A 25,361-nucleotide genomic window follows, 5' to 3' on the forward strand; every position below is an offset into this window, starting at 1 on the left:
GATATTATACTCAAGATGTCAAAGATCAAAAAATATCCTCAAATATTCCTAAACCCCCAGCTACTCAGGAAGCAGAAGCTGGAGAATTTGTGAAGCCAAGGCCATTTGCAGTCTATATAGAAAACTTGACTCAAAAACCAACCAACCAAGCACTCAAAATGCTGCCAGGTCTCATGGTATAAACCTATAATCCCAGCTGCTTCGAAGTTATGGCAGGAGGCTCACAAGACGCCTGGGCTATGAAACAAATTCAAGGCCAAAGCACTGTCAACTTATTGAGACCATACATGAAATACAAAGGCCCTGGACACAGCAGTGGCACCGCCCTTTCCTAACAATTAATGGGGCCTTGGTTCAGTGCCGAGTAACTCATTTTATTTAATCATCATTTTATTTGTTTGTCTATTTTTGGGGGGTGGGTGGGGTTTCAAAACAGTTTCTCTTTGTACCCCTAGCTGTCCTGGAATTGACTCTAGATTGTAAAGCAACCTGCCCTCCAACTCAAAGATCCACCTGCCTCTGCCTCCCAGATTTTGGAATGCAGCTAAAGCAAAATTAAATGCTGGGATTAAAGGTGTGAGCCACTATGCTTAGCTGCCAAGTACTCATTTTAAAGAAAAGAGACATGCTAAGGGGTTAGTCCAGTGGCAGAACACTTCCTTACCATGTAGAGGTGATGACTTTGGACTGCTGGGGAAAAATAACAGCTAAATGTAAGAATTGAATATGCAATTTAAAAAAAAAAAAACAGAGACAGTATTTTGGCCGGGTGGTGGTGGTGCATACTTTTAATCCCAACACTTGGTAAGCAAATGCAGACAGGTCTCTGAGTCTGAGGCCAGCATTACAGAGTGAGTTACAGGACTACACAGAGAAACTCTTGACAAACCAAAGAGAAGTAGAGTTCTCAACTCTATAATCCCAACTGGATTCCAACATACTGAATAGACGACTCCTACCTGATAGAGTCCTGATTAAAATCCACAGGTTGTTTTCATTTTTAAAACACAGGTCGAGCTCCTAGGGAAACCATACCGCACACAATCTGATCCTAGAACTTTAAACTTTAAAGTTCACTTTATCTGAATCCACGCTTGGAAGCCTGCACCTGTTCTCCCTTCACTGATTGCTTCTTTTTGTCTTTACCTAACTGAGTCTTGACAAAGAAAATAACTGGAGGCTAAGTCTTGTGAACTCTTCCAGAAGATACGGAAGCTGGAGGTACACTTGGACTCCATATATACACAGCATATTTTCTAATGAAAATGAAAACTCATATTTTTGGGGATGCAGCTAAAGCAAAATTAAAGGGCGATTTATAGCACACCCAATGTGAGTTCTCAATTAATTTCAGTGTCTATACAGAAAAATGAGAGACAAATAGAATCAAACCCAATCATAAAAAATAAGACATTACATTCCAGAGTGGAAATTAATAAGATAAAACACAGAAACATAATAAGAAAAACTTACCTAAGTTCTTAGTCCACTAACCTGAAGCCCTGTATAACAAAGTCACTCTGCTGAGTTGGTACTTGTGGGTAAGAAGTTCACACTGAAGCTAGCCTGGTTTCACAGGTCTATCACCCAGCTATCTGAGAGGATCACAAGTTCAAGGCCTGTCGTAGTAGAAGAGTTCAAGGATTCTTTAGATAAGTTAATGACAACTTCTGGCCTCTGTGAGTACCTGCACTCAAATGCACAAAACCATACACAATTATAAATAAAATAAACCTCAAAGAGGGAAAAAAGACTGGTAAGAGAAAATTATAAGCAGTGTCATACCAGTAAAGTTGACAACTTAAGTAACACAGAGAATCACCAAGGCTCAATGAAAATGGAGAACTTGAACAGAAATATAACTACTAGATAATCTGAATTTGGTATCAAATCATTCCTACAAAGAAACCACCATGTCAAGACAGCTTTAAGGGAAGCTCTCAAAAACAATGAAAGAGTAAAAGAGAGTCAGAGGCTAGAGGGAAGGAGAGGGTTTTTTGGGGAGGGAGTGGTGAATTAATTCTTTGGGGGCATACAGGCCTGTACCTATACTCAGACTATAGTCAGGCAGTGGTGACAGGGCCATCAAGAATTCAAGTCCAGCCTTAGCTACCCAGTAGCTTCAAGACCAGCCTGGGTTGCATGAGACTCTTTCTCAAAAAAAATGAATGAGTGAATGAGTGAGTGAATGAATGAATATGTTGTAACCTGGTAAAGGATTTATTAGTACAAAACTAAATGTTCTTTTCCAAACTGAGAAAAGGAAGAATGATCAATCTCATCACTCTGCTCAATGTAGTACCTGAAGTCTAAGCCAGTTGAATAAGGAATGGAATCAGACTTGAAAAATAAAAAAATAAAAGCATTATTCTTTGTAAATTGTGTGTGTGTGTGTGTGTGTGTGTGTGTTTCCAGACAGAGTTTTTCTGTATATCTCTGGCTGTTCTGGAAGTCACTCTGTAGACCACACTGACCTTGGACTAAGAGATCCACTTGCCTCTGCCTCTCAAGTACTGGGAATACAGGCTTGTGCCACCACCATCCAGTCTATATTTCTAAAAAGTTTTATTATACTTATTATGTTAGGACCTGTGTGGAGGGCAACCTGTAGGAGTCGATGTAGGACCCAGAGATTGCCTGAGATCATCAGGCTTGATGGCAAGTGACCTAATATTTATATTTAAGAATATAAATATCTGTAGGGGCTGGAGAGATGGATTTGTGATTAAAACCATGGGTTGCTCTTCCAGATAACCTGTGTTTGATTCCCAGAATCTACACAGCACATCTCACAACATTTGTAACTCTAGCAACAGGAAGATCAGATTCCCTCTTCTGTCCTCCATAGGCATGGCCTGTATATGGCACACAGACAAATATGCAGACATTCACAAATACAGACAAAATGTATCTTTTAAATAAATGTATATAGTAAAAATATAGTAAAATGTACATATAAAGTATATATATAGTAAAATTGTCACTAGAACCAATAAATAAAATCAATTATATTAATTTAAAAAACAAACAATTCCGACTGAAAAAGTAACTCAACAGTTAAGTACCCATAATGCTCTTGCAGAGAACCAAGTTTGGTTCTGAGTATTCACTAGGGCAGCTCATAGCTGCCTATAACTTCAGTTCTAGAGGTAACACTTTCTGATCTTCACCAGGCATTCACACGCACATGCACATCCTTAAAAAAATAAAATCTTTTTAAAAGCCTCTGGAACTGGGTGTGGTTCCCATGTTTTTAATCCCAGAATTTGGAAGGCCAAGGCAGGCAGATCTCTGTGAGTTTGGCGTCAGCCTGGAAAGTTCCAGGACAGCCAAGGTTACAAAGAGAAACTCTGACTCAAAAAAACAGAAAGTAGAAGAAAAGAGAAGGAAGAAGGGAGGAGGGAGGAGGGAGGAGGAATGAGGAAGGAGGGAGAGAAAGAGGAGGAGAAGAAGAAGAAAAAGAAGGAAGGAGGAGGAAGAGGAGGAGAAGGAAGAGGAAGAAGAGAAGGAGGAAGAAGAGGCTGCCACTGCCTCTGGATACAGCTCAGTATAGTAGAGTCACTGACCAGCAAGTGGTAGTAGATCTTGGGTTCAATCCTCTGTACCACATAAAAAATTAGAATTCAAATATTCAATATTTAGCAAAACTGTTTTGCCACATGCTAACTTCTTTTTTCACTATTCTTTGGAGTATATGAACTGTCTTCTCATCTTAACAGTGAACAAGTTCTTCAGATTGGCAGAATGTAGTCCCCTCAACATATAGTATCTATCACTTTTGTATTATTTTATAAAATTATGTTTTTACACACTTTTGTAGTAATAAAGTGCACCTATTATTTTGCCTAAAAAAGCACCTCTGGATGCACAATGTGGAGGCCTGCATTAGGAAATATTTCAAGAAAGGTAATGTCTACAGAAACTTTGTGCATATGTATATGTTTGCACTAGCCTGTATGTGCCAGAGATTCATGCTGGGTGTCTTCCTCCCTTGTTCTCCACTGTCCTTTCTGAGACACGGTCTCTCACTGAACCTGGAGCTTACTGTGTCTCTCGACACAGCACCTGCCTGTAGCCCCAGGACCTGCCTGCCTCTGACCCCTTATTCCTGGAACTACAGACACACACTGTACATCTCAACTCAGGTCCTCAGGCTCACAGAGCAAGCACTTTACACTGAGTCATCATCTCTTTAGCCCAGGAAAACCTGACAGTAAGAGAAAATACAAAACTGGTAGGAAGATGCAGAGAGAAGATTTTACATAAATCAAGCCATTGAAAGAAAGAGAGCCAAAAGGAAAAAAATCATACGGAAAATGGAGAAAAGATTGTACCAGAGTAGTGAGGGATGGAAAACTGGGAACGAGAGTTGGTAGATTTGGAAAAATAAAGGCACCTGGCTCAGACAAGACATTGATTTCCTAGAATGAGAAAGCACATGGTTTTCAACAAAGGAAAAGAAAACAGTGGGTAGGAAACGCTTTCTGAACAAAGAGAAATGGGACAGCCAGCAGACAGCTACTTAAACAATCTAGACATAGCCTGAGGATGACTTCAAATCAGGCTGGTGGCTTGGAAACAGAAACCAGAAGTCCACAAAGCTGTGAGGATGCACACTCTGAGCCCCTTTAAGGCTGAGGCAAGATGACCTCAAGTACAAAAGCCAACCAGGACAACAGGTCTCAAACAAGCAAGCAAAAAAGCAGAACAAACACAAAACAGCCCAAAGCCACAGCACAACGAACTAAGGGACAGGACACCATTTCAAAATCAGTATCAGCAGATTTCAGGATCCAGGTAGTGAGAAGTGACCAGCAGGTACCCAAGAAAGTCAACAATTTGCAAGAAAGTAAAACAGAGGATGTGTTCCAGTCTCTGGGGTCACCTTTCTGAGAAGCAACCTGAATGAGTCCTCAGCCCCAAGGATGCCTGGGAGAAGGTTAAAGGCAAACAAGAAAGTGCCAAACACACTCCTCAGTGGAGTAAATAAGCTGAGTGCATGGGCTTCCAAAGCAAACAGGGCATCAGTGCAGGCCCTGGCACAAAGGGCTGAGGCAGGGTCACAAGCCGCGCAGGGAGCACAGGGTCCCCTGTTTAAACATTTCAACCCAGCCCTCACTGGTTTAAAATGTGAAGCCTTTCACATTTTCATTCTAGTTTTGTTTTTGTTAGTCTTACAAAGAGCCTTTCACTCTGTTTTGAAGGTGGGGAGAGGGAGGTAAAGGAGGAGGAGAGGGAAGGAGTGGGTAGAGTTTGTTGTGTGTGTGTGTGTGTGTGTGTGTGTGTGTGTGTGTGTGTGTGTGTGTGTGTTTTATAAGTAACATTTTCCCCTTGGCCATCCATCCATCCATCTATCCATCCATGTATTAGGAGCATGGAGTACGCATAAACCTTCTCTCAGTAGAGACTTGTGTCTCCCAGCTCCCCACACCGTTTAAGTGCAATAATAAACATGCTAGGTTTTTTTTTTTTTTTTTTTTTTTAAGGAACTGAGCCAAAATGCAAATAAATCATCATAAATGTTAAGCACACTGTTGTAAAAATACAAAACTTTTGGAGTAAAACACCAAAGTGTAGATGGTGAACAAGTAGTTTAAAGTCAGTAGCTCACAGCTCATCTAACCAGAGACCTCTCTGAATTAGAACAGAGACATACCCCTGGGTAAACGTCCCATGAGAAAATTATCCCTGAGCCCGATGCACCAGCAGGGCTGTACAGAAGAGAGGCAACTCTTTCAGAGCAGCAGTCTCCTTTCTTATCTGGATTTTTCTCCTCCAGACCAGAAGAACCCTGTGCCTAGCAACAGCTTTAGACATTTCTCCTGCTCTACTGTGAATGTTAGAGAGAACGAGTCACTTTCTACTTTGAACATTAGTGGTGTGTGCATGTGTGAGCAGTGAACTCTTCCATGTGCTTATGGAAGCCTAAGGTCAACTATGGGTGTCTTCCTCTAACATACTCCACCTCCCTTTGAGACATGGTCTCTCACTTTTTTTGTTCACTCTTTTGGCTAGACCTCCTGACAGTGAGGCCAGAGATCCTCCTGCTGCGCCCTCCCAGTCTGAGTTAAAGGAGTGTGCTGCTCTGCCTGGCTCTTACCTGAGTGCCAGTGATCTGAACTCAGGTCCTCATAACTGCATGGCAAGAACTTTATCAACTGAGCCATCTTCTTAGCTTTGAGTTCCCAGATTGCATATTATATTCTTTAAAAATAAGATACTTCAGAACCATGCTGCAGAGTAAACTACACTCATTGTATCTATCTGGTCTCTCTCTTCAGTCCTTTTTAATCTGGGACAATGAGTGAGTACACAGAACACACACACATTTACCTAATATCAGCCAAATAGCATCTTATGAGTGTAATCAGTACCACAGTGTTTAATCACCTACCATTCTAAAAATAATTATCCCACATATGCTAAGATGTGTGTGTGTGTGTGTGTGTGTGTGTGTGTGTGTGTACCACATCACACACCATGGTTATTCCTTTAAAAAAAATTAGTCTTGGTTTGGTTTGTTCTCCAAGGCAGGATTTCTCTGTGTAGCTCTACATATCCGGGAACTTGCTTTGTAGTCGAGGCTGGCCATGAACACAGAGGTCCTCTGCCTCAGCCTCCTGAGTGCTGGGATCAAAGATGTGTACCTCCATGCCCAGCTCACAACACTATGAATAGGTGTGTAAGTAAATTAGGTCATGGGGAATGTTCCCTGGAAAGGTACACTGTGGTCCTGACCCCTCTTCTTCCTCTACTTTCTGCTTCTCACTAGGTGATGTCTTCTTCTACCATACACACCTTCCATAAGGTGCAGTTTTGCCTCAGAACACAAGCATCAACCCAAATGATCATGGACTAAAACCACCCAAACTATGAGACTGTGAGATAAAACACATTTTAGTTTTCTTCAATGTTATATATCTAACCTAATACTTCACGCATGCTAGGTAAGTGCCCTCCAATTCAAACCTTTCTTTTTTTATTTTTTTAAAGTTGATTTATCTCAAGTCTGTTATAGTAATTTAAAATAGACTAACACAGAGGAGGACAGAAAGAAATGAGCTGTTGAAATTAAAGAGGAGTAATTGACAGAAAGCAGACTGACTTTCCACTGTGATCCCCTTTCTCCACCTCTCTCTGAGAACCAAACCGAACTCATACTGGCTGAGAGATTTAGGAAATATGCAAAGCCCTCCAAGCTGTAAGAATCATCTTCCCCAAGAGAAGTGCCCAGAGGCCCTTCTGGGCAGTCCCTCCTGTTCCACCTTTCTCCCTTTCACTGATAAGTGTCTGGCCCTTCAGAGATAGCATCAGCACTCACTAAGGTGACCCAGAGGTCACTTCTGCTGCACAGCTCCCACAGATAAGCTGGTATGAGTCATCACTTTCTAATTCCACCTGACAGCTTTTGCACAGTTTATAGGTACTGTACTCAAACAAGTGCATTAACCAGGAAAGACGAGCTCCACTCTGGCTTGTGATGGTTGTCTTCTGAAGAGAACTTCAGAATGTCTTTATGTGTTCTAATATGCAAAGGGGAGGGGCTAGAGAGATGGATCAGCAGTTTAAAGCACTTGCTGCTCCTGTGAAGCAAGTGAAGGACCTGAGTTCAAGGACCCAAGCATCCACATCAGGTGCCTCATAATTGCCTTTAACTCTAGCTCCAGGGGATCTAACATCCCCTCTTCCGACCTCCATGAGTACCAGCACTCACATGCACATATACACACAGACATTAACTAAAATACAACAAATCTGTTTTTTGAAAAGGTAAAAGTTGATTCAGGGTAAAGCTTACTGGTAGATACTTACATTGCATGTACAACATGCTGGGTTTAATCACAGCATTAAAGAAGTAATAAAAGGACTAAAGAGATGGTTCAGCAGTTAAAAGCACTTGTGTTTGCAGGGACTTAGGTTCAGTTCCCAGAACCCACATGGTGGCTCATAACTATCCATAACTTCAGTTATGGGAGGACAGATGCCCTTGCTGACCTCCATGAGCATCTGGAAGATACATGGTGCACAAACATACATGCTGGTCAAACATTCATACACATAAATAAACCTTTAAATTTTTATTTTAAAAGTAATAATAATAAAAGAACCTGGGACCTGGGCATGGTGGCCCATGTCCATAATCTCAGCCTTTAGAAGGCCAAAGCAGGAAGATTACCAGTTTGAAGTCAGCCTGTGCTATGTAGTCAACACCTGATCAAAAACAAAAAGGAGTTAGAGATGTCTCAACAGTTGAAGGCCCTTGCCACCAAACCTCATGACCTAAGTTTCATCTCTGGGACCCACATGATGGAAGAAGAGAAACTCCTGCAGGTTATCCTGACTCCACATATTTCAACACAAAAAGAGGCAAATAAAAGTAATTAAAATGTTAAATGAATGAGAGAAAGAAGGAAGAAAGGAAAGAAGGAGAGAGTAAGAGGGAAGGAGTATGGATCTATCTACGTAATGTGGAAACTCCCTCCAGTTGCTTGAAAGCAGCAGAAACCAGCTGAGCTGCCTACAAGAGGTTTAGAGCAGTCACTTAGATAGGACCCTCTCCAACCTGTAGAACTGCCTGAAGGTTGCAGTGTCCTCCAGGTTTTCCAGCTTTTGTGAGCTGTCACCCATGCTGGGTTGAGCCTTGGTAATGCAGCTGTAGTTTCGTCAGTTCTGCTCCCATAAACGCAGTAAAACTCAATGGCTCACCAAGTTGGATTTGTGTGTTATCCGTACTTTGGCCTGTGGTGGATCTTTATCTAAGGCTGAGTAGATACGTGTGTGACATCTCCCCAGGGAAAGTCCTGTCACAAGCATGCACTCCTACTCCTAACTGTATTTGTTTTACTAAGTAAATGTTTTCTATTGAGGTAAAACACACAGAACAGATCTGTAATTTTAAAAGATTATTCTCACTATAACTGCATATAGTTCTCCCAGGCACAAGATTCTTTAGCTGGTACAAAAATAAATAAAGGCACTCTAAAGCTAAGTAATTTGGTTATTGGTTTTGATTTTGAAATAGGATGTCCATGTTTCCTAGGCTAATCTTCAACTTACTACAGAGCTAAGGATGACCTTGAGCTTTAATCTTTCTGCCTCCACCAGAGCAACCTGCAATCCAGCTCCATCTACCTTAAGAGCTCTGGGGCTATAGATGTGGAGCATCATGCCAGGATGCATGGCTTACAAACATATGTACCATATATGGGTTTGAATTTTTTAATTTTGTGTATGTCTATGTGGGTTTATATATATGCATGCACTGCCCACAGAGTCTGGAAGGTCTTGTTTGAGCCTACGAAACTGGCATTAGAGACAACTGTGAGCTACTACTTAGGTGCTGGAAATTAAATCCAGGCCCTTTAGAAGAGTAACCACTGCGCCATCTCTCCACTCCCCACACTTAGTTTAAGGAACTGCTAAGAATCAAACACAGAGCTTTGTGTTTTCTAGACAAGCACCCTACCAACTAAGCTACAAACAGCCCCAGAACTAAGCAATTTGTCTGGGGCATTCACTAGAATTCTGAATGCCTAAAATATGGCAGACATAGTACAGTGTGTACTTGGAAATGCAGGGATAAATAGTCTTGGTCTTCATAAGCTTAATCTCTGGGCTGGCAAGAGAGGTCTGTGGATAAAGCGCTTGCTGTACAACCGTAGACAACCTGAGTTCAGTCCCTGGAACCAACATAAAGGTAGAAGAAAAAAAACCCAACCCTACAAGGTCTTTCTCGGACCTCCATGCACATCTTATGGCAAAGGCACATCCAAAATCCACAATAAGCATTTTTTATTTATTTAAAGCTTACAATTTAGTAGGACAGACAGACCTATGATATATGTTAAGGTATAAACGAGTAAAGTATCAAGGAACAGTGGAAAATGAAATCTTCCTAGGAAGAATGAATCACTTCACCTCTCTGTGAAAAGGCCTTTTAAGAAACTTTTTTTCACTGTAGTTTTTGAATTCTCAGTCATTTCTGTGCCTGGAACACAGCTGGCACTAAAGCAAGTATCAGCAACACAAACAAACCGAGGACTTCTGACTTCTGGTTCAGACTTTGCGTCTTGGCTGTGTCTCTGCACAGGCATGTGCATGGGTGCCAACACTCATGGAACTACTGAGCTCTGCTCCTGAAGCTGCTTTCACAGCCAGTTTACAAACCACAAGGAAACTAAGTCTCATGAATGTTAAACACCTTTTTGGGGGATGGTAGCTGAGACAAGGCCTCATTATATGGGCCCAGAGCAGCTTGCAACCCTCCTGCCTCTACCTCAGAGTACTAGGATTACAGATGTAGATCACTATGCCAGGATGCAAACAACGATTACTACTTTTTATTATTTATTTATTAATATATTTGTTTGTTTGGAGACAGGGTCTCACTATGTAGCTCTGGCTAAACTGGAACTTGCTCTGTAGACCAAGCTGGCCTAGAACTCACAGAGATCCTCCTGCCTCTGCCTCACCAGTGCTGTAATTAAAGACATGAACCATCCCTCTCACCTGCAAACTTTATTTCTGATCCAATCTGAAGATTGTAACATCTAAACAGTTATTTGTTTTTGCATTTTCTACTTTGTGTAAGGGAATTATGTATACATGTGGTATTAAGTATGTGTAGTATATGCAAAGCTCTGTGTGTGTGTGTGTGTGTGTGTGTGTGTGTGTGTGTGTGTGTGTGTAGGCCTAAGACCAGTATTAAGCTCACTGATTCAGCTAAGCTGGCTGTTAGGCAGTGAGTTTCAGCAATGTTTCCTCTTAACTTCCCTCCATGGCTGGACAGGCACGCACTGCCAAGCCCACTTGTTTTTATGAGTTCTAGTGATCCAAACTCAGGTCCTCATGCTCATGAAGGCATCTTACTAAACAAGTCATCTCCCCAGCCCTGTACAGTTTTCTGTTTTTTGAGACAGGGTTCTCTTTGTATATCCGTCTGTCCTGGAACTTATTCTGTAGACCAGGCTGGCCTTGAATTTCCAGAGATTCAACTGCCTGTCTTCCAAATTCTGGGATTAAAGATATGCACCACTAATGCCTAGCTATCACAGTTATTTTTAACTTTTTTTTTTTTTTTTTTTTTTTTTGAGACAAGGTCTCCCTGTATAGTCCAGATAGGCTAGCCTCAAATTCATAGATCTGTTTGCCTATCTCCTGAGTGCTGGGATTAAAGGCATGTGTCACCATGCCCAATATGAACAGTTTTGTTTTGTTTTGTTTTAAGAAGCAAATCTAGGGCTGGAGAGATGGCTCAATGGCTAAGAGCACTGACTGTTCTTCCAGAGGTTCTGAGTTCAAATCCCAGCAACCACATGGTGGCTCACAACCATCTGTAATGAGATCTGATGCCCTCTTCTGGTGACTGAAGACAACTACAGTTATAACAAATCTCTAAAAAGGGGGGATGTTTCAGTATATAAAAATGGTAACCTTTTAAAATAAAATAAAGGCCTACCTGCACTTTATGATAAGACTCCACCTCTAAAAACCAAAGAGGGGAGTGGTTCTCTAAAAAAAAAGATGGCTCAGTGTTAAGAGCACCGATTGCTCTTCCTGAGTTCAAATCCCAGCAACCACATGGTGGCTCACAGCCACCTATAATGGATGATGCCCTCTTCTGGTGTGTCTGAAGACAGCTACAATGTACTCATATACAATATATATATATATATATATATATATATATATATATTTTTTTTTTTAAAGAAGCAAATCTACCTTTATAGCCTAATGCTAAGAAATACAAATGGTGATGAACAAATTTAATAAAGAAAAAAGAAAAGAGGAGGAGGAGGAGGAAGAGGCAAATCTACACTGAATATCTTTAGCTTTCTCAATATCAGTAATACCTCAAAAAGGAGGAAAGACACAAATGTACACTCAAAAAAAAAAAAAAAAAAAAAGGAGGAATATAAAAATATGCCAGAGAGTTAGAGATTTAGCTTAATGGCAAAATGTCAGTGCTCAGCATCTACAAAACCCCCAAGTCAATCAATCCTTAGCACCACCCTAAAAGCCATGTATCTTTCACAATTCATGATCTGCCGTCCTCAGGAACGTGAGGAAGGCAAAAGCTCTGTTCTCAAAGCATCCATGGCAGAAGAGATGTCCACACACACATGGTCCAGGACAACCAAGCTGTTACTCGGGAGGCACACACTGCTGGTACTGGCTCTAATTCATCAGATAATCATTAGTCAGTGCGTGTGCCTTATCACCTGTGACTACAACTCAAATTAACTGTAAACAGTTACAATATTAAAATAATATGAAAGAAATGACTTCTGGTCTCTGTTGGCACATATGTACACATGCATATCTGTACACACGCAGTTCCGGAGATGATAAGAATTAAAGATTAGAATTCTCAGGTTCCCCTGTGTTTCTCTCTAAGAGATTTAGCATGTTTGGATTATAAAGATGTTTCTAGGTGAGAGAAACTGAGTTATGCAAAGGATAGTGGCTGGAATTACCTAGGCCTGGTCCTTCCACTATGCTGAGGACATACTTAAGATCTGTTCTGTCCAATAAGGTAGCCACAAACAACACATGGCTGCAGAACACTTGAAATTTGATTAGTGTGGCTTGATATGTTTTAAGTGAGAAATACATTCTAGATTTCAAAAACTTAACATGAAAAAATAGGTTAAAATACTCTAGTACCAGTTTTGTTTTACTGATAACATACTTAAATACTAAGGTTTTTGAATGTATTGAAGTTGAGTACAATGTTACAAAAATCCATTTCACCCTTCTTTTTACTTTTTAATGTGGCTAGTAGAAAATTTTAAATTACATATGTGGTTCACATTTGTGGTTTGCTTTCTATGTCTATGGGACAGTACTTGTGCAAAGACCTGTAAAAAACAGGCAAAGGGACTTAAACCCTTTAGGCAATCAAACACCACTGAGGATTTCCAACCTAAGTATTTGTGGTAAATTTGGGAAGGAGCAGAAAACATAAAGCAATCTTTCAGGAAGACTCGTGTGGGGGCAATGTGTAGGGGTGAGACACTAGAGGCAGTTGTCAATGTCAAAGGCAGCAAATGTCAAAGGGCAAGCAGGCTGCTGAGCTGGAACCTATACAAGGTCTCTAGAATCAACATGCTGCAGAGAGGAGAAAGAAACAGAGCAGCTGAGACAGAGAAGAATGACAGGTGCAATGCTAACCCAGTCTGGACAACCAGTCAGCAAGCTGGACACCCTGATTTCAGACCTATCTTTATGTGGAAAGCTGTCCTAAGAGTGGCATCAAATCTCAGACACTCTCTGGAGAAGATAGGCAGCCAAGGCTACAAGAAATTAAAAGATAACAATAAACAATAAGAGTAAAAGTCAAATTCACAGCATAGCCAACAAATCTTTTCCAGGAGTCTGCTGTATACCTAACACTTGAACAGGCTCTGGCGTTACGGCAAATGAAACAGGCATGGCCCTGAATCACAGGCTGGTAACCACAAAAAAAGAACAGGAGTGCTAAGAGGCCTGAGTGGGAATAAAGAGTTAGCAGACAGTGATGGGAAAAAAAGTCTTCAGAAGCTGGGCACAGTGGCTTACACCTATAACCCCAGCATTCAATAGGCTAAGGCAGGCCAAGAGTTTAAGTCCAGCCTGGGCAAAATAATGAACTCCAAGGTATCCTGGTCCAGAGTGAGATCTTAAAAAACAAACAAACAAACAAACAACACCCAAAAAGGGAGAGTGGACGATGTGCTGATTCTTTTGAGGTGGCAAATGTCTGTAATTCCTCCACTGGGGAAGCTGAGATACAAGGATCATGAGTATGAGGCCAGGTAGGCCACATAACAAAACCTAAGGAAAAAAAGAAATTTAAAAATTCAAACAACCAGAGCTTTGCAATACTATGTACAATGAATATGTCATTAAAAAAAAAAAAGGTTGGAAAATTTTTTTAAGGTGCTTAGTTCTAAAACAAGGATAATCTCAATTTAACATTAAATTCCTAAGCCGTTCAGGCAACCAAATCTTAGCAGTGAAATCAGTAGATTCTCCTTTGCTTCTCGGTGTTCTTTATGCTTTCTGCTTTTCTCCTTCTGGGTAACTCAGGAGGCAAAAACAAAACAAGCAAAAGATAAACAAACAGGGCTGGAGAGATGGCTCAGCAGTTAAGAGCACTGACTGCTCTTCCAGAGGTCCTGAGTTCAAATCCCAGCAACCACATGGTGGCTCACAGCCATCTGTAATGGGATTGGATGCCTTCTTCTGGTGTGTCTGATAGCTACAGTGTACTCATATACATAAAATAAACAAATCTAAACAAAAAAAAGATAAAAAAACAAATAGATCTGAGATTAAACCTAGCTGTATGGCTCTCGGGAGCCCAGTCCTTACCCCTACCACAATTAAAGTGTCTGCCCTACAGGCTTCAAGTAGGATTTAAAAGCTAACAGAGAGGAAGACATATATAGTGTAAGAACACAATCAACAGTAGAACAAAAGTTTTGATCTTAAAACATTTAAGAAGCCCTGTCTCAAAAGACAAAAATAAAAACCCAAAACCATTTAAGGGCTTCTATTTGGGGGGAGGATTTCAAGGATATGATGGGTCAGCAGAGACATGTATGTAGCATGGACAGTGTTTGTTTGTTTGCTTTTTACTCAAGTACTATCAGAACTACACTACTCAGATAATCAACTTTAAGACAAGCCCTTAAAAACAGTGAAGAACTGCTCTCCCTCTTTTGCTTCTCTCTTGCTCTTGCAAGGGCTACTACTCTCCCTGTTCCCTCCCTCTCCCTCTCTCCCCATTCCCCAAGTGCTCATGGCTGCGCTCTCACCAGCTCTCCCTCCCCCCCTTTCTCTGCCTCTACTACCCTCCCCCTATGCTCTGAATAAACTCTATTCCATACTTAAAAAAAAAAAAAAAAAAAAAAAAAAAGACCACAGTGAAGAACTAAACTGGGTCTCTTTAATCCAGCACTCTGGAAAGAGAGGCAAGTGGGGGATCTCTGTGAGTTCCAGGCCAGCCGGGACTACGTGGTGAGCTCTTGGCTCAAAACAAAACACACAGAAGCATGCATCATAAACCTCATCACTGCATCTCAAGCGGGACAAACCAGTCTGATCTGTATTCTGGATACTGGTTATCCAGTATGTGCCTACCTGTAGAAGACACTAACATCTCTCCCACTTACTACATCAATACTCGCACTGCACAACTGCAAGACGATAGTCTACATGCTCTGCTCTTTAAGGAACATTTACAAACCACCGAGAACACACAGTTGTAAAGTCAAGAACTGAAATCTCCCACAAGCGAAGAGAAACATTTCACAAAAGGCTAGGATGTGTGATTTTTGTACAGCTTACTGCTATGTTTAACTGTGAAAGAGGTACAAATGATGTTTTAATTCACGGAGTCTTGGTTGGTGCTCTTTATTCAGAATCTAAGCAGCCAAAAGACACACGAGAGAAAGTGCGGAGTAAAAGTCTCAGACGGATGACCTGCGCCCAAGACTAAGGATGGATGAGACGATGCTGTTCGTGAGTGTCGTGATAGCCACTGTAGTAAATTTCGCTGGACCACATATTTATTTAGCCATTATGGACTAACAAATCCGTTAGTTTGAAATTAAAGGGCACAGGACAAGCAGAAGGTGGCAAACCCTCCCCAGGGCTGTTTCCAACTCTGTCATCCCTCCGCCCCTCGTCTGCTTCCTCATCCGAAGTGTGCATCGCCTCTCCACAGCACACCCCCCCCCAGCAGCTCTCGCGGGATGCCCGTGGGACCGGGCCATCGGGTCCAGGACACATGCCTGCACGCCCGCCGCACGGGGACACCGGATGCTCGCGCCCCACCGCCAGGCATTTGCAGCTCCGAGGGCCCGAGGCGACACGGAACGCCCGGACCGCCGCCGGCCCACCCGGAAACCCTTTCCTCGGCTCACACCTGCAGGCGCGTGACGCCGGTCTGTCCCGGCCCCAATGCTTGGGACACCCCGGCCCTCGCGACCGACGTGACCGTGCGTCCCTCACACACCCCTCCCCCGCCTCACGTCTGCACATTTTGATCCCACAGCGCGCCCTGGGCGAGCGCCCCGGCCCGCCGCGGCCCACCCGGGTCGCGCACGTCACCCTCCCCCCGGGCCCCTCCCGCCCGGCTCGTTCCCGTCGCGCGCGCCCGAGGGGACACGCACACGCTGCGCCTCAGCAGGCTGTGCCGCGCGCCCCCGAGGGCATCCTCAGTCGCCCACCCTGGGTCTCCCCGCTCCGCCGAGCGGCTCGCGAGAAAGGAGAAGGCCCGCGCGGCCCACGGTCCTCACTCACCGCTGAGCCGCGCCGGCTCCGAGTGCGCGGCGTTCCGCTGTGGAGCCCAGCAATGACCGCGGTCTCCGCTTCTTCGCAAGCTGTGGAGGCGACGTCGCTGGGAGACTGAGAGGCGAGGGGGGTCACTGTCGCTCGCTTCACCTTCCCGAAGCTCGGGGACCCCAGAAACTAAAAACAAAATAAACAAACTTTCCCCTCCGCCTCCCTCCCCCAAAACCACAACACAAACACTCTGGCGCCCGCCCACAGCTCCGCTCCATTGGCTGCAGGCACGATGCCTCTAGTTTTCACTGGTTAGCTTTCGTGCCCGTCAAGCTGCTGTTCCTCCTCTCTTAAGTCCTCGCCGCTGCCGTCTCCCCTCATTGGCTAAGTGCTTCCCGTTTGCCGAGCTGGGATTGGCTGAGCGGCCTGCGCCAATCATGAGGGGACACACCCCCTCAGCATCCCAGAGGCCGCTTCCTCGGTCGCGGACCCAGAGAGACGAAGGGGAAACTAGAGCATGATGGCGGCGGAGCTCTCCTAGCGCAGTCATCATCTCGTTCTTTTTTTATTTTTTATTTTTTTATTTTTAAGCTCATCAATGTCTCTCTCACGGGCTGTTTCTCCCAATCTCCTTCCACCATTCGAGACTGCACTAATAACGGAATCTATACGTGCAGGCTCCTTGATTTATCCCCTCCGAATTGCTGAGTGTGGGTTGGTTGTGCGTCATTGGACTGTCAGGGTGTCGCTCCCAAGCCACATCCTTAAGCTATTGGTGGAACAGTCAGAAAGCGGCCAACAACAAGGGCCCATGCCATTGGTTTGATTCCACAGTTTCCCCGCAACCCACCCCCCCTCACTTCCGGCATCTTATTGGACACTTTGGTGTTGTCGGTCAGATCCGGATTCGCCACACTATGGTTTGGCTGAGGAGTGGGGCGTCTTTGGTGACAGTTGACAGTGATAACTACTATCATTTATTGTATTTATTCCAAATACGGTACTCAATTCTTTATAGAAACTATCTGATTAAACCCTAATTTCACAGAAAATAAAGCCAGAAGAGGTTAAGAGACTTACCCAAGGTCACCCATTTAGAAAGAAGTTTTGGGCCATTCGTTGGTTCCTAGGCCTGTCTGACTCGTTTACATGCGTTAGTGCCCCTAAATAGTATCTGTCAGTCAACCCAACATCTTATAACTGTTTCCTTCAGAACCCAAATTCCTTATTCAGTTTCTGGCAATTAGAAAGGTTGTCATTGACATTATTGAGGACTAACTTTGGAGAGATTGTCATTTTCTCCATGATATCTTTCTCCTAGAAACCGTTCTTCCCCATTCTAAGTTAAACAATAATTTTTCCCCAACGAAAAGCACATATAAGTCGATATTCTGTTTCTTTAGCTTTGTAAATGGCTGTTTTTTTTTTTGTTTTGTTTTTAACCATCCTTATGTGCCCAAGCAACACTCATGCCCATCCCTGACCATCTTTAGCTTGTTCCTTTGGAGGAATATCAGAGAGTGAGAAATTAAGTCTAGAGTGAGATAAAGAATAAATCCCTTTAGAAATAATTAATTGCATGCAAATGCAGCGGTCCTCTGCTTCCAGAGCCACTGATGTCGAGCAAACCTGGCTTCTGGCCACTGGATTCTTTCTCTGTGGCAGCTTTAATGGAAATGAATCACATTTCAGCCAGGGGAGGGCAGGATGTTTAAGACCCACTGCCAGAGTGTAGAGATTCTCCAGACTCTGGGACAGAAATGATCTCCAGGAACCTACTGCTGGCCTCTAACCCAAATCTAGGTCTACGAGCTTCTTTGACCATCCCAAATCCCTGTCCCTTGTAGCTGAGGTGGTTCATAGCCCTTGTTTCCCTTCCCTCTCCAAGCTGTTGTGTAATCTCATTTGGCACTGGTTTAGCAATAAAACAGTCATTGTAACACAGCAATAGGCTCAACACTTACAGCAGAGGAAGGCGAGGTATTTCACACTCCTCAATTAGGAGTAAATGGCAGGTATTCCTAGGATAATTCAAGGTCAAGAAGGAGTCAAATTCTACTAAAGGACCTAAAGAGGTGAAACCTGATGACTCCAAGCACAGAGTTCATACTAGCATTCAAAATAGAGATTAGGAACCAACGAGAAATGTCAAGGGTTCAGACCTTCCCAGCCTTCAAACTTGACAGTTTTTCCATCACTTAAATATTTTCTTTAATGTTTATTTACATGTATGTATATCTGTATCTAAGTTTTGTGTGTGTGTGTGTGTGTGTGTGTGTGTCCCATGGAGGCCAGATGATGACTCTGGGTACCCCAGAACAGGAGTTAGAAGTCATTATGAGCTGCCTCCAACACTGGTGTTGAGAGTCAAACTTAGGTTCTCTGGAAAAGTAGCAAATGCTTTTAAACTGCTGAACCCTCAAGATAATGGTTGGTTTTATATGAATTATTGGGCAAATCCCTGTTGTAAATTTTTTGAAATAGTTTGCTTCTTCAGCTTTCTGTCCCTTTATATTGACCTATCTATAAAAGAACCCCCAATAAATAAATTGTTCAGTAATTATATTGCAAATTTATTAAGAACTTCCCTAAGATCCAAGGGTTGCTCCACAGATTAAAAAATATATATTTTGCCAGGGACCTCACTGTTGTGGAGTGGATAACAGGTAAAAACAATCATAGTGTAGTGCTGTGAGACCATGTCCTAGGCAGGGGGGTATCAGAGGGGCTGGGGACCCAGTCTGGGAAGAATAGGGTTCTTGACTTTCAAGCAGAGGAAGGCAAGGTAGAAGTGACATCTGTAAGAATTACAGGACAGGGCTGGAGAGATGGCTCAGCAGTTAAGAGCACTGACTGCTCTTCCAGAGGTCCTGAGTTCAATTCCCAGCAACCACATGGTGGCTCACAACCGTCTGTAATGAGATGTGATGCCCTCTTCTTGTGTACATGAAGATAGCGATGGTGTACTTATATACATGAAATAAATAAATCTTAAAAAAACAAAAGCAAAAAAACAAAAGTACAGGACAAGTGTGGTTAGCCAGAAAGAGACTGTAACAGGTGGCAGGGGGCCTGCTAGGGGGAGGAAGAGGAAAAAAGAGAACCATAGAAACATCCAGGATTCTTCCTATAATCCATGTCTTCGCTATGTCCATATAAGATTGCTTATAATAAGACAACAATATTAATGTTGAAAAGTAATCTCAGCATCTGGAAGGCTGAGGCAGGGGGCATAGAGTTCAGAGCCAGCCTAGGCTATATAGTAAGTCTCGTGCCTAAGGAAAAAAATATCTAAAAAGCAGCACTGAGTAAATGGAACATTTGCTGGATACAATACAGAATGTTTCAAAGTAGGAAATAAGCACTTCCCACAATCCTATCCTATAGCCCCCGGCTCACAGAGGACATGCCTTTCCATGGTCCTTCGGGAATAGAAACACATGGGTTTCACCTTCCAGCAAACAGTGGGATGTGATGCGGTCTTGTCAGGGTGCTGAGATGCCTCATTCCTCCAAACTACAGCTTTGGCCAGAATTCCTCCTCACTTTCTATACAGATAGGAAGGAAGCCAATAAATCAATAAAATATTTATGGTAGAAGACCAAGGTTTCAAATTCTTGCTGGAGTCAGTGTCAGGATTTATAGGCTTGCTAAGCCTGGTGTGAAGGTAAAGCTAATGAATTGGTTCGAGGTGTTTCCTGGGCTCACTGTCCTTGCCAGAGGGCTTTCTAGCATGCTCTGGTGGCTGTGGAATCAACTGGAGTCCAGGATAGCACATTCCCTTCATTTCCTCTCAGGATGTCACTTGGAGAAAATTGGTTTTTTGTTCGTTTGTTTGCTCAAACCTACCCAGATTTGAAGGCAAAAAAAGAAAAAAAAAAAAAAAAAAATCCTTAGCCCTTGCACATTTGTATACTGGCCACGTGCACTGTGTTCTTGGAGCCCTGTACTATTCTGGGAGCTTTGTATATGGTGTTCTGTAAGTTGGCTTTCTGCTGGAAGAGAAGGCAGATTTAATGAGTGATAGTTGCCTTGGATGGCTACCAAAAGCCTTCCCAGCCATCCCAAGCAACAGACTTTCTTTATCTCCCTTGGGAGACTGTGCTGTGGTCTCTGCCCTTAGCCTGGACAAGAGCCAAACCAATAGGAACTTTTGCAAACGATTCTGCAATGACCCATAGCCTGGGGCTGTTATAGCCAGCTGGATCTATTCCAGTTCTGACTTCTGCGGCGCAAGCGAACACCTTCCATACTTTGGCCTTTCAATGCTCCGAGACTTTTGGCAAGATCTGTAAAGCATTCTTTAATTCTCAGAGCTCATAACAATGAGGAGATCCCTGTAAAGGATCCTAATCCAGAAGTCAAGGTAACAGCCGCAGCCGGCAGCTGATGCTGATTACTGGAGCATGGGTAACCAATGACCAGGAGCAGTGGGGGAAGGGAACATGCTAGAGGGTGTAGATGACAGAGGACAGGCTCGTAGGCTTTTATTACATGTGTGGTAGCATTTATTATGCAACAAAAGCCCTCGAGATAGACGCTGTGTCACTTCCAAATCACCTGTGGGGTTTTATGACCGCGTTTCCTGAAAAGCAACTCCGTTGAGCAGTAGGACACTTGACCCTTTTGGTGTGTTACCCGGTTCTAGACCCAAAGGAGCAAGTTCTCTGGAGAACCTTAAAATGTGGTTATTCACAACCCGCCTGTAGTTGACACATGTTAGACACCGTGCTGTGAGCTTTGCTTGGATTACAGCGGTTAGTCTCTCCCACAATGATAGTTCTCGTTTTCCAGATAGAAACATAGAGGCACCAGAGGGTTAAGCTACTTGTTCTAGTTTACCACGGGGAGTAGCCTGACTCAAACCAAGTGAGCTCTCGCTCATAAAGCTATTGTGGCCTGACAACTCGCAGCGCAGCTGGAGAAGTAAGTCCCTACTGGATCAGCTGACTTACCCAGCCACTCCCAACCCCCACCGCAGCGCTAACTCTCAGCCACCCTGTTGTTTCCCTACAGACTCAGGTAAAAGGGAAAGCATCGTCCTGGCTAAGTTACGCCCTCTGGTGGCCTCTTATTGAATTCCAACTGGGACCGGGTTTTCTTCAAAGATCTTTCCTTCCCTCTGGGCCCTCATCCCAGGGATAGCCCGTGGCCTTCTCCACCTCCCTCTTCAGCCCCAGCTTTCCCTAACTGAAGCGGGTTTGCTTAAGCTCGTCATCGTCATCTGTAGCCTGTTTTATGGCTGAGCTCCAAGAGACTTTCCCAGGCCCGTTTCCATGACTTCCTCACTACTACTCCGAGATTTCGCTCTTTCTTTGCTTCCAGAAATAGCCAGCTTCCCTCCTACCTCCACAACTGTTCGCGAACCCCCCTACCCCCCCCATCTCTTTCTGTCAACGGACCTGCGTGTTCTTCTGGCTTTCCACGGGCAAGGGCTAGATCCTTATCCTGCCTTCACCCGTAAGGCCACCAGCCTCTTTGTGTAAAAATAAATACATTAAATTCCATGTGTTACTCTTGACTCCAAACCACTGATACGACCTAACTTTCATATTTTTAAGTACAGGGTCTCATGTAGCCCTAGCTGCCCTTGACTCCCTAAGCAGCTACTAAGGATGACCTTGAACTTCTGATTTCCCTGACTACTGCCTGAGGGCTGAGATTATGGGTGTGAGCCATCATGCCCAGTTTATGAAGTGCTAGGGTGGGCAAGCCCAAGGCCCCATGCATGCCAGGCAAGCATTCCACCAAGCCCCAAGCCCCAGATGTAACATTTTAAAGCAAAGTTTTTTTTTTGTTGTTGTTTTTTTTTTTCTTTTGGCCAGGCATGGCTGCCTACATAATTTATAAGGCTAGTACGAAATGAAAACTCAAGGATTCTTATTTAAAAATTATTAAAGTTTCAAGATGGGGTAAAGACAGAATATTAAATATGGACACGTCACTTTCTGGCTGTGTGGCTGTGTGGGACATAAGCTGGCTGCCATGCTAAGCATACTACATTAATTTATCTGTCCTTTTGAGGAAAGTGAAACAGCAGAGGGAGTAATTGCCAAGGGACATATTGTTTTAAATCGACAAAGCCGAAAAGCAACAACAGTTGTCACCCAAAACAAAAATTTACCATGTCTGCCTGACCAAGTTGTGTGAAACTCACAAGAAAATACCCTGGGAAGCATGGTTCCCTCCCAAGAAGCCCTTGGCCTGGCCACGGCATCCGTGTGTGTGTGTGTGTGTGTGTGTGTGTGTGTGTGTGTGTGTGTGTATGTGTGTGTATAAGTGTATATGTGTGTATGTGTGTAATATGTATGTGTGCATGTGTATGTGTGTGCATGTGTGTATGTATGTGTGTATGTGTGCATGTGTATGCATGTGTGTATGCATATGTGTGTATGTGTATATGTATGTGTGTATGTATGTGTGTATGTGTGCATGAGTATGCATGTGTGTGTATGTATATTGTGTGTATGTATATATGTATGTGTGTATGTATGTGTGTATGTGTGCATGTGTATGCATGTGTGTGTATGTATATTGTGTGTATGTGTATATGTATGTGTGTATGTATGTGTGTGTATGTGTATGTGTATGTATATGTGTGTATGTGTGTGTGTATATGTATGTATATGTGTGTATGTGTGTATGTATGTGTGTGTATGTATATGTGTGTATGTGTGTGTATGTGTGTGTGTGTATGTGTGTGTAATCTGTAGCTCAGCATACTCCATCCTCTTTGCCCTTTGAATCTGCACTTTCTTCAAAGTGCTGTCTAAACTCCTCCCACCCTTACCCTTATGAGGGGTTTCTCTGACATACTCCAGCCCCACCTCCCCCAGCATTCTTTGTAGTCCTAGGTGAAAGTAACCCTATGCACAGGCTGGCTGCAGGCATGAGCTAGACCCAAGAAGCACTCAGTTGTCATTGCCGGCTTAAGGCAATCACACAAGGCTCAAAAGGAAATGGCCTCATCTGCCCACTACACAACCAGAACAACTTACTGTCAGGAACAGAGAGGTCTTGGGGACAGATTTTTGTGTCTGAGTCTTCAGTTGTGTCCATAATTGCTCCATCTTTAACGCTTCCAATTCTAAAGGATTTCTCTCTGGGCTTTTCGTGGCTTCCCTGGGGATACCTCAGAAATGGCCTCTTCCTTCACGGATTCTCCTTTGAACTCCACACCTGGGTCAAATGGCTTCTCTGGGCCTCTATATTCGTTCGGTGTTCCCATCATAATGCCTGTCTCCCTCTGTCCTTGGGGTACCTCAGATACCAGTGGCCACTGAGTTGTTCTGTTTTTAACAAATAAGGGAACAATAAAAGTAACTATTAAAACTCTAGGCACACCCATGCCTCCTTAGCACAGGGCACCAATGGGCACATCTGATAACATGAAAGGAAGGAAAATCAACAGCTGCTCCTGTGTCTCCCTTGGGAGGAGATGTCGGGATCCTTCACAGCAGAACAATGGCACACGTCAAGTTCCATGGCTGAGACTCAATAGGAACACAGGTGTGAAGGAGTGTCCTGGGGAGATGTCGGCAAAGCGGAGCGTGCCGTCCCAATCCAGCCTGCCACCTGTCACTACAGCCTATGAGTCCAGAATGGTTTTTCCATCTTAATTAGATTTCCAGCGCTAGTGATTGGATTGGGACTTATATAGAATGCTAGGCTCACAGTCTACAACTTAGTTTTATATCTTCAGTTTGAGCTTTACATTTTTATCTAGGACCGTTTGGTTTTAATTATATGTGTGTGTGTCTGTGTGTGTGTGTGTGTGTGTGTGTGTGTCTTCAATGGTCAGAAGAAGGGGTCCGATCCCCTGGAGCTGTAGTTACAGGTGACTGGGAGTTACCCGATGTGAGAGCGAGAAATCAACCTTGACTCTTCCAGAAGAGCAGCAAGGGCTCCTAACCAATGAGCCATCTCTCCAGCCCTGAGAGTTCACATTTTTAAATGATTAAAAGAATCACAATACTAACATGTCTTGTCATACTTGACAAGTATGTGGGGACATTTCCAGTACCCATAAGATTTATAGAAACTCAGCTGTGCACACTTGTTTATGTACAGTGTGGCTCTGAGGTCAGGACAGACACCACAGGTCTCAAAAGCCTCAAGCTTTTTGTAAAATGTGGAACACAGTCTCACTATGCAGACTTGCAACAATCCTCTCTGCTTTGGCCTCACGAGTGATGGGATTAGATGTGTGACCATCAGGTTTGGTCAAAGCCCAGAGCATTTATTCCTCTGACCCTTTTTAGAAAGCGCTTGCTCACACCGAGCCTGGCCGGCTGAGCTAGAGAGAAATGCTGCAATCTGGCCACAAGGTGGCAGCCATTCTCCACCGATGCTTCCACCCACGTGGGCTCTTTAGGAGCCTCCGCTCTCCCAGGACTCCTGGGACAGGCTGAAGGCTCTCCTCCCAGGATAGCAGTTGTGAGGGTAATCAGGCAGCCACTGGCAGAGAAGATAGGCGAACACACCTGAGGGAGTTTGAAGTTTCTGGGGGAAAGGATGCCACGCTGGTGTGGCGCCGAGTTGGCTGGCTTCTCCACAGTACAGAAGCCTGGCTTTGGTTTGAGCTTTATTTGTACTTTGTATTTACAGTACTCTCTCCAGACAAGGAGCCAAAATTGTCCATCTCACCCAAAACCATCAGTCTAGAAAAGTGAGATTTTTGTTTTTCAGGAAACCAGCTACATTTGCTGTCTTCTGAGGTGGGGGTGTGGTGCACATGGGGAACACAGGTCCCTGTCCAACCGAGTGACTTTGGCAGGTTTTCTCTTCCCTACTTTCAGAACCTGGGCCTTGAAACTCCCTCCAGGTGAACGAGTACTTAGTCCAGTGTGCCAGCCAAGAACCATCAATTTGACTAGTTGCCAGGGTAGAATCTGTCAGAAAGTAACTTCTGGAAGCTCCAAGCCTGTAGCTTCTCATGCTAGATGCTTTGCACCACACCTCCTCCACCCACCCACACACCCCTTCCCCCATGGGTGCCCTCCATGTGACATACAAGGAAAGCCAAATTCTAAAAGTAGGCCTGCTGGGTCCTTAGCCATACAATGCTTGGGCCAACCAATTTTACAACG

At 43.7% G+C, this 25,361-nt stretch overlaps 1 protein-coding gene across 3 annotated transcripts in view; it reads right to left on the minus strand.

Moving 5' to 3' along the window:
- The window catches only part of TNRC6B (trinucleotide repeat containing adaptor 6B), a 205,105-nt gene extending 188,620 nt beyond the window's left edge, over nucleotides 1–16,485 (minus strand). For all 3 annotated transcript variants that reach the window (XM_080939805.1, XM_080939806.1, XM_080939804.1), the window contains exon 1: nucleotides 16,291–16,485. The gene's annotated coding sequence lies outside the window, so the exon portion shown is untranslated. The remainder of the gene's footprint in view (nucleotides 1–16,290) is intronic.
- Nucleotides 16,486–25,361: the final 8,876 nt, after the last annotated feature.

The sequence above is a fragment of the Micromys minutus genome (assembly GCF_963924665.1).
Source record: "Micromys minutus genome assembly, chromosome: 27".
Lineage (NCBI taxonomy): Eukaryota > Metazoa > Chordata > Mammalia > Rodentia > Muridae > Micromys > Micromys minutus.